The sequence below is a fragment of the Arvicanthis niloticus genome, chromosome X (assembly GCF_011762505.2).
Source record: "Arvicanthis niloticus isolate mArvNil1 chromosome X, mArvNil1.pat.X, whole genome shotgun sequence".
In the NCBI taxonomy this organism is placed as follows: Eukaryota; Metazoa; Chordata; class Mammalia; order Rodentia; family Muridae; genus Arvicanthis; species Arvicanthis niloticus.
Genome location: NC_047679.1, coordinates 1956464 through 1965743, shown reverse-complemented (window position 1 = coordinate 1965743; position 9280 = coordinate 1956464). Strand labels below are relative to the sequence as shown.

The 9280-nt window shown below is 39.6% G+C and overlaps 1 pseudogene; it reads right to left on the bottom strand.

The window, feature by feature from the left end:
- Nucleotides 1–7254: 7254 nt before the first annotated feature.
- On the bottom strand, nt 7255–7834 carry LOC117694238 (RNA polymerase II subunit A C-terminal domain phosphatase SSU72 pseudogene; annotated as a pseudogene).
- Nucleotides 7835–9280: the final 1446 nt, after the last annotated feature.

Sequence of the window (9280 nt, the reverse complement as noted above, 5' to 3'; positions counted from 1 at the left end):
TAGGGATGAGATTAGAAAATGTGAACATGGAATTCGTGTGTGTGTGTGTATGTACTTACACACTCGTGCATGCACACAGAGGCTCAAGCTACCACTTTGAAAAATGGTCTCATTGGGAAGACAAAAAAATGTTTTGACCAAATTTGAAAAAAAATAGATTTTTTGGGAGAAGAGTGTTCTAGACAGAGGCAACAGCCAATACAAAGAGCTGGAAGAAAAATCATGCCTGAAGTTCAAAGAATAGTTCACTGGCAGTGTAGTAAGGGTAGGAAAGAAAGAGCAGGGGGAGGGGCAAAGGGTGGGGAAGTGAGAGAGATGGAGGAGGAGAAGAATAAAGAAGAGAAAGAGGACATCAGAAATGGAGGATGGCATGTTTGAGTGCAGAAAGTGACAGATAGTAGAACTTTGTATGCCTTTCTACTGAATGAGAATGAGAAGCCATTGTTTATTTTCCTTATGAGGTGGTTCTATTCTCTAATGTAATCCACAGGAAGCATTTACAGGTTGTAAATGCTAATAATATAAACAGAAATACAGTGGTGGTGTTGGAGGAAACTTGAAGCTTTGAGTTCAGTGTATTAATACTGCTTGTGAACTGCCTTAACATTTCCAGGGCATGTATAAAGTAATTTCAGCTGCATCTTGTTATTTAGTGTGTGTGTGTGTGTGTGTATGTGTGTGTGTGTGTGTGTGTGTGTGTGTGGTCTGCAGTGTCCTAATCTGCCATATTGTTAGAACTTATCTGAACTTTAATACTATGCACACAAGGGTCAGATTATTTTATTGTGAACTTTTTATTTTAAAATAGTTAATAGATTTACTAAAATTTACAAAAGCATATAGAATGGGGCTTCAGAAGTTGCGTGGTGGATAAGAGTGCTCTCTGCTCTGCCAGAAATCCAACATTCAGTTCCCAGTAACCATGGGGAGTGGCTCACACCTACCTGTGATTCCAGGAGATCAGATGCTTCTAGGCCTCTGAGGGCACACACACATACCTGTACACAGCCACACACACATGTACACAGCTAAAAATAGTAATAAAAATGAAAGAGTCCAAAGTCCTCTATATTTTTGTTCATCTTACCTGAGTGGTAGCATTTTACCCAATTGTCCAACATCATAGTCCAATGTCAATACTAGAAATACTGGCACAATAATAATAACTAGACTTCAGGTTCTATTGACTTTTTTGGCAGTTTCCTTTGACTCATTCCTTTGTGGATGTTCATAAGTATGTTGAGTGGTTACAGATACATGTTTGTAATCTGATGGTTACAATCACTACAATCAGGATGCAGTCTTTTTATGTTATATCCCCTTATGCAAACACTTGAACATATCTGTCACTATTTTAAAATTTAATCTGAAACATTGTCCTCTTACTTGTGAGTATTTCTAGTTCCTGTTTTATTTTATTTTTATTTTTGATGCGGAGTCTCAAGTAGCTCAAGCTGGCTTCAAACTCTCTATATATCTGAGGCTGCCCTTGAACTTCTGATCTTCCCACCTTCGTCTTTCAGATTTCGGCTATGAACTTGTGATCCTACTGCCTTGACCTTCTAAATACCTGTGATTAAAATCTTGTATCAGCAGGCACAGCTTATTCATAAATCATGATTTCAGAACATTTCCTTTATCTATATAACCTCCATAAGGAAACTCCACAAAATATTATGGACATTAATTATTAAATGATGATGTAGTCCTCAAAACATTAAAACTAGTATTTCCATGGCCTCTTTTAAAACAGAAAAGTCTTTCTAGCTGTCTGTGGATTCAGCACAAGAAATCAGCAATCGTGTATTCAGTTTTTTTTTTTTTTTTTTTAAGTCTAAAGAACAATTTCAGAACTCGATGTGCCAGACACAAGTGTTGGGGGTAGGGGTTTGTGGGTGGGCAAGAATAATGATGAACCAGATGAACATTGTTCAAACAAGCTTTAAGTAGCTATCCATCAGTAGGAACAAAATCTTACAACGTGAATTAGCAAGGAAGTCAGCCGTACTGAGGTGAGCACAATAGTCAAGGTTTGTGTACATTCAAATGGTTGCAGATCTTGCAAGGTATCTTTCTCCCAAAGTTCAGATACAATTGCTTGAAAAGAGACTCTTGTGGGGCTCCTTTCACTAAAATGTCAGCATGGGTGGCTTTCTTTTAGACATCGCTAAAGTGAACACATACAGTCACTCAGATTCTAAGGGGTAAGCTAGGTAAAGGGATTATAGGTCATAGGGACGCATTCACTCTGATAGCAAACTGAGGAGCATCACATCAGGGCAGAGTAGGGTTTAGTGTCAGAGAAGGAGGTGAGAAAAGTGGGAAGGAGACGCAGTTAGGTGATAGCAGCAGAAACCATTTCCCCCAATGAACGTATTTTTAGGGCTAGCTGCTTAGAGAGGTAGTAGCAGTTGGGGTTGACTTAGGTAAGGGTTTTCTTCTCTGTTCATTGTTATTATCCTTTCACTGATCACTTCTTCCTTCTCCCTCTCTTTCTCTGGTTATCTCACTGGTGAAGATGGAGAAGGCAAAATGAAACCAAGGCAAAGCATCTACCACTGGTGTCCCCTGTTGGAAATCTTCCTCAGTGGGTCATTTGCCTTCATATTTCACCTTGTCATGAAGGGAAATGGAGCTCCTGGAAAACACTTGACAAACAAACACCCTCTCTCTACGAAAGCAACAACAACATCAAAAGGGGACTTCAGAGGGATCTACAATTTATTCCCAACCTCTTTTGCAAGACACGCTGCTTGGGCTGAGAAAATAAAGCAGCATCTGTTCTGAGCTGTTACTCATATGCATTAGGTTTGGTGGAAGAAGTGGCCATGTGGAAAGGGGGAGTAGATTAACTAAACAAGTTTTCCATTAAGCTTTCTGAATTGTTTCTTCAGTGCTATGAAAAATCAATGACCTGTTGGCCTTGGACAAATTGTTCAAGGTCATGGCATGATTGGTGATGATCTTTAGAAATTAAATTATTAGCCTCTGGTTAAACTTCCTCTTGGGTTTATATATTATAGGAAATTATTAGGATACAGCACCAAGCCCCTGCTATTTTGAAAAACAAAATGTTTTTCTTTTTGTACACCCACAGAGGGATGCATGGATTTGTTTCATCGGGCCTGTGGCTTTCAAGACTATCTTGGCACAGGACTTCATTAATTTCACACAACTAGACACAGAGCAGTGTCAAAAAGGGTTGGGGGACCTCTAGCATTCTTTCTCTACCCAGTTTCATTGTTCCTATCCTTCCCTACCCACGCAGTTCTCTCATAATCTCAGTCTTGGACACCCAAACTCTGCTAACGTATTTTTTTCATCTTTCTATTCTTACAGTTGCTGTGAGGCCCATACAAGAATGCTATAATGTGCTGTAATTGCCTTAAACTATATTAGTACACATTGGTTGATAATGCTTCTGGCTTCTTCTCAGAAAAGGTCCACTATGTGCTTATCGCATGGCAGGCATTAGGTAAACCAAAGACGCTATCTTCAAAACAACCCTGGGACTATGCTAGCTGTTTATCATTTGATGGGAAGATCTCAACAAATTCTCTTCTCCCCCAATAGAGAGGATGCTAACACACACACACACACACACACACACACACACACACACACACCCCTACATGGTTTAGCTTGCTTAGCTATAAAATGGTTATTTTATTGTGGTTATTCAAAAAGAAGTCTGGCTGACTAAAGGTAGTTTTGAAAGCACCAGGATTTCTGGTCCTCACTCATAGAGACCCTTAATTCTGGTCAGTTGTTTATGCTTTCTGTCATCCCAGGAGGAGTCACATGGATATCTGGTGAAGGATTATTAGTCTTACCAAGTTCCTCTTCCTCCTTATCCTCCTTCTGTGACAGAATGTCAATAGGTCCTAACTCATGAGAGTTTCATACCTGTGATTTTGTAATCTATTCTGCTTCAAGATGATTGATGATGATGATGATGTCTAACCAGAGGAAACAGCTCTACCAAAATATTCAGACTATAGATGAGGAAAAAACTGCTCTAAGGGGTAGAACTAGTTGATGTAGAGTCAGAGTTTACCTGATCCCACAATTTCTTTAGTTCATCTCTCACACTGACTACAGAGTTACCTTAGTAAATCACATTTATTATCTTTTAAATTCACTATTTGTACATATATGTGTACGTATATGTGTCATAACTTTGTACATATGTGTTTATAAGAACCTTTCATTTCATAAACCTATTTATACATACATATGATATGAACCTTTCATATATATGTACACATTTGAACTTTTTATATGTATGCATGTATGACAACTACATATGCACAGTTGTAAGGGCTACAAGACAAACTCAGTTGTTATTCCTTAGGTCATATTTATCTTGTTTGTTGAAACAGGGTTTCTCATTAATCTGGAACTTACCAGTTAGAGTAGGTTAGCTATCCAGCAATACCCAGAAATCCACCGGTCTCCATCTCCTCAGCACTGGGGATTATAAGCACATACCCACATGCAGCTTTACAGCTTTTCTTTCTTTATTCTCTCTCTCTCTCTCTCTCTCTCTCTCTCTCTCTCTCTCTCTCTCTCTCTCTCTCCTTTCCTTCCTTTCATTTATTTATGCCTTTTTTTTAAAAGATAGGGTTTCTCTGTATAGCCCTGGCTGTTCTGGAACTCACCATGTAGACCATGCTGGCCTCAGATTCACAGAGATCCACCTGCCTCTGACTCTCAAGTGTTGGAATTAAAGGTCTGTGTCACTATGCCTGGCTTCTTTTTTTTAAAAAAAATGTGAAATTGAACTTGGGTTCTTGTGTCTGCAAGGCAAGCACTTAATCAATATGAGTCTTCATGTGTAACAAAGGAACAAGTTTCCTTATCACGTTTTTATATATAATTTTGGTTAAAAAACACCCCCCCCATCTTAGTTTGTGTTTTATTGCTGTGAAGAGGAATGACGGCCAAAGAAAATACTATGAAAGAAAACATTTAATTGGGGCTGGTTTACACTTTCAGAGGTTTTTAGTCCATTATCGTCCTGGTGGGAAGTAGCATGCAGGCAGATATGATGCTGGAAACTGAAAGTACTACCTCTTGATCCAAAGGCAACAGAAGAAGACTGTATATCATGCTGGGCATGAGAGACCTCAAAAACTGCCTCCACAGTGACACTCTTTCTCCAACAAGGCCATACCTCCTAATAGTGCCCCTTCCTATGAGCCAAGCACGCAAATGGGGCCATACCTAATCAAAGCACCAGACACCTACTACTCCTCATCTCATCTCACTGCTTCTCCTGCCCCTGTTGTATGCTTCTATTCCCAACTGCTTTCATATCCTGTTTGACTATACTTTCTACTCTCACCCTTTAAGTCTCTTTTTGTTGGTCTCATAGGTCCTTTTCTAGCTGTCTAGCCTCACCAGCAAGACCACCTAAATATTTTCAGCTAACAATTAGAAATTAGAATCTATGCACATTCAAGAACCTTCAACCATCTACTGTACCTTTAAACTGGGACATTTTACAACCGATGGGTCTAACCTGTGGCCCATAGGCTTCATGTGTTCCAGCACAACTCTGAATGTAGCCTAACACATTGCTAGATGACATCATGTCAGAATGTCAAAATGTTATACCCCTTGGAGAGTATAGGTGGGATTTCCTAACTTCACTTGGTTTAGTTTCTTACTTCATATCATTTTTGTGTAGGTCTCAACCTGCAATGATTTCCTTCCGGTTCCTACCCCTACCCTACCCTACCCCTTACCCCGTAACTACACTCCTACTCTCTCAGCTTCTGTTATATGGGATTGTTACCTTCCTGTTGTTGTGAGAAATTGCTTAGCTAATTAAATTTATAAGATATAAGATATATTCTGGCTCAAGGTTTGAAAGGTTTCAGTCTATGGTTGTATGCCTGTTTGGAGGTCGATGGTGAGGTGTCACAGTAGAGAAGACATGATGACCAAAAGCATAAGGTCATCTTGAATATCAATATCCCTTCCAAGGCTATGCCCATGACATTCTAAACTCCTTCCACTAGAAGAAAGAAGATTACCTGCAAAAGATCCACAGCTTCCCAATAGTGCCAAAGGCTGGTGATCTAAGTTTTTTTTTTTTTTTTTGGAGGGGGGGGAGCCCATTGAAGATTAAACAGTAACAGTATTAAAGCTTAGCCTTCCCAAATTGGATTCTTGATTTCCTCTAGGTATTTGTTTGTTGTCTTTTGTTGACCTTGGTTTCTTCACACAAACAACCCCTCCTCCATTCTTAAGCTTCTATGATTCCTATGCTGACATTGGTTCCAAAAATGTTGTGATATGCCTTATAAATAGCTTCTTGACACTCTGAGTCTAAATGAGTTTTCTAGATGCAAGTCTCTTCTTTCTGAAGGTTCACAAACCTTAACAAAATGACTTCTTAAAACTCAACTTTGAAGGGTTGGAGAGATGACTCAGTGATTAAGAACACTTATTGTTCTTGCAGAGGACCAGGGTTCAGTTTGAGTACCCCCATGGTTGATCATGACCATTCCTATTTCAAGTTCCAGGACTTCCTGTGCCCTGCCCTCTTCTGACCTCCATGGGCACTAGTCATACAGGTGGCAAACATTCCTATATGCGGGTGAACATTGGTACATACAAAAATAAAAATACATTTAAAATAAATAAATCTGTAAAAACAGCAAGCAACATTTGGAGCTGGCAGAATGGTTCACCAAGTCTGATAACCTGAGTTTGATCCCCATAACTAACTCGCACAAATTTCCCTTTGACCTCCTTTCATACTTGTCCCCAACACTAGATAAATGAATGTAACAAAAATTTAGGACAACTTTGAAAATATATTAGATATTGCATCCTTAAACATTGCTCCTATACTGTTTATTTTCTCTTTATAGGGCTCAAATTAAATAGGATTTGTTGTTGTTTGACAAGCAAGGATATGTATTTGAAAATCCCAAGTTTATTTTCCCCTCATGACATACCATCTGTTAGTTTGTTTAGATATTTGTATAATTCAATCAGGAAAGAAGGGAATTAAAGGTATAGGAAAGCATACACTGTTTGTAAATTAATAAAATATTTCTAAAGAGAGATGCATTCAAATATCCAACTCCTCAGTAAAAGACAGAAAACCTCCTATTGCTTTTGAAACTCGGTAGTCATACAAGTTAGTTCATCAGCACAGTTTCCTTGGTAACATGACTTTTTATGGATGCAGAAACAATGTTAGGAACCAGTACTAATAAAGGATCATTTCAGGCAGCATCAGAGGGCAGCCAGCAGTCCTCCACAGTAGAAGCAGAGAGTGTGCAAGAAGGTCTTGCCAGTCATTTTCTCAAACATTTGCAGCAGCTCTGAGATTTTGTCATCCACATCTTCAATATACTGGATACTAAAGCAGGGCTCACAGATGAGGAAGGCCCCAAAGGTTGCTTCTTCGTAGTTATCAGAGGTGTTCACATTGATCACATGTACCAGCTGACACACCTCTCATTCCTGGGCATTCTACCACCTGGTCATAGAAATACTTGTCACATATGAATATCACATTGAAGAGATCTTTGCTGCTTTGGAACCATTCAGGGCAAGACTTGATTCTCTGGTTTCTGTCCAGCATGTGTAAAATGCCATTCTCTGTGTAGAAGGCTTTATCCTTCTTCAGCAGGTCATGGTACATTTTGTCATATGTAGTTTGGAACTCATAAATATTCAGCTTATCAGGTGTAGACCCAGGAAGCTTCACAAAGCCTCCTGTTCTGAAGGACTTCATGTTGAATCCTCGTTTTCTCAACATGCTGTGTGTCTCCATGCTCCCGTTCTGGTTGCTTGAGCACACCACAGCCATGTGGAATGGATGAAATTGCATGGCAATGGCAGCACTCACAGTGTTGTGAGCAGTAAAATGGCCATGAAATGGTGCTTTAAACTCCCAGGTAAAATCATGCTGGCTGGTTGCCTGAATGGGGGTTGCTTGTTGCCCCTATGTGGGGTTGAAGGGTAAAGCCATGGGGTACTTGTGCTAGAGAGAGGGACTACATGGCTTCAGATGCTTGGAGGAGAGCTATCAGGAAGTGAATGTGACATCACCACCAACATTCCACAACAAATCAAAATTCTTGGTAGTGTCCCATGGGCACAGTATTCTCTTCTGCCATTTTAGAATTTTTGTGGTAAAATACAGACAGGAGAATCCATGGTAACTGGTAGGCCAGACAATCAATGAGTACACAGCAATGAACAATGAAAAGACCCTATCTCAAACAGGGTGGAAGATGACTACCAAAACCTGAGGTTGTCCTCTGACCTCCAGACACATGTATTTACATGTGAACTCATGTACACACATATACACACAAACATAAATATCTAAAAATAATCTTGGAAGAGCATTTTGATTTATTACCATTCTGCTACCTGGCTACCTGTGATCAGTTTTATATGATAGTACACAAGTATTTTGTGTGTGTGTGTGTGTGTGTGTGTGTGTGTGTGTGTGTGTGTGTTGGGGCTTGAATCCAGAGCCTTGCACATACCCATATGCTTGAATTTGTTCTTCCTTCCTTCTTCCCTCCCTCCCTTCTTTCCTTCCTTCCTTCCTCCCTCCCTCCCTCCCTCCCTCCCTCCCTCCCTCCCTCCCTTCCTTCCTTCCTTCCTTCCTTCCTTCCTTCCTTCTTCTTTTCTAGGAACACCATCTTAAGCCCCTAGTTTCTCTCTTTTTCTCCTTGAAACTTAACTCAAAACTCTTCTGTAGTAATATTTTCCTCCTTAAAAAAAACAAAACAAAATAAGCAACCAATCCCATAATACCTTTTTCAGTAAGACAGAAGCAATATTCTACATCTCATTGAATTTTTCTTACTTATGCTTCCATAACATATAGCTGGCATCAGACCGTAAAAAATCAATTATGGAGTCTAGGATACAGCTCAGTTGGTGGTGTGTTTGTCGAGCTTTGGAATCAGATCCCAGCACTACATAAAATGAGTGGTAGAGGTAGGAGGACCAGATCATCTTCAGTGATACAGAAAGTCGTTGGTCAACCTGGGTTACTTAAGTTCTTGTCTCAAAAAAATCAATTTTAAGCCTCCTCAGTGGCCTCCACAATTATATTCCACAAAATTCCAGAGAAAAGTCTTAAAATGAACATATTTGCCAGTTATAATACAAGACTCACCTTGGTTATCAACTTCTCTTTCCATGTGAATAGTATCAGTTTCAGACTTTTCCACTAGCTTTCTTGGGAAATGTAGCAACTTTCACTCCATCTCTGTCAATATATTTCCAACTGCTT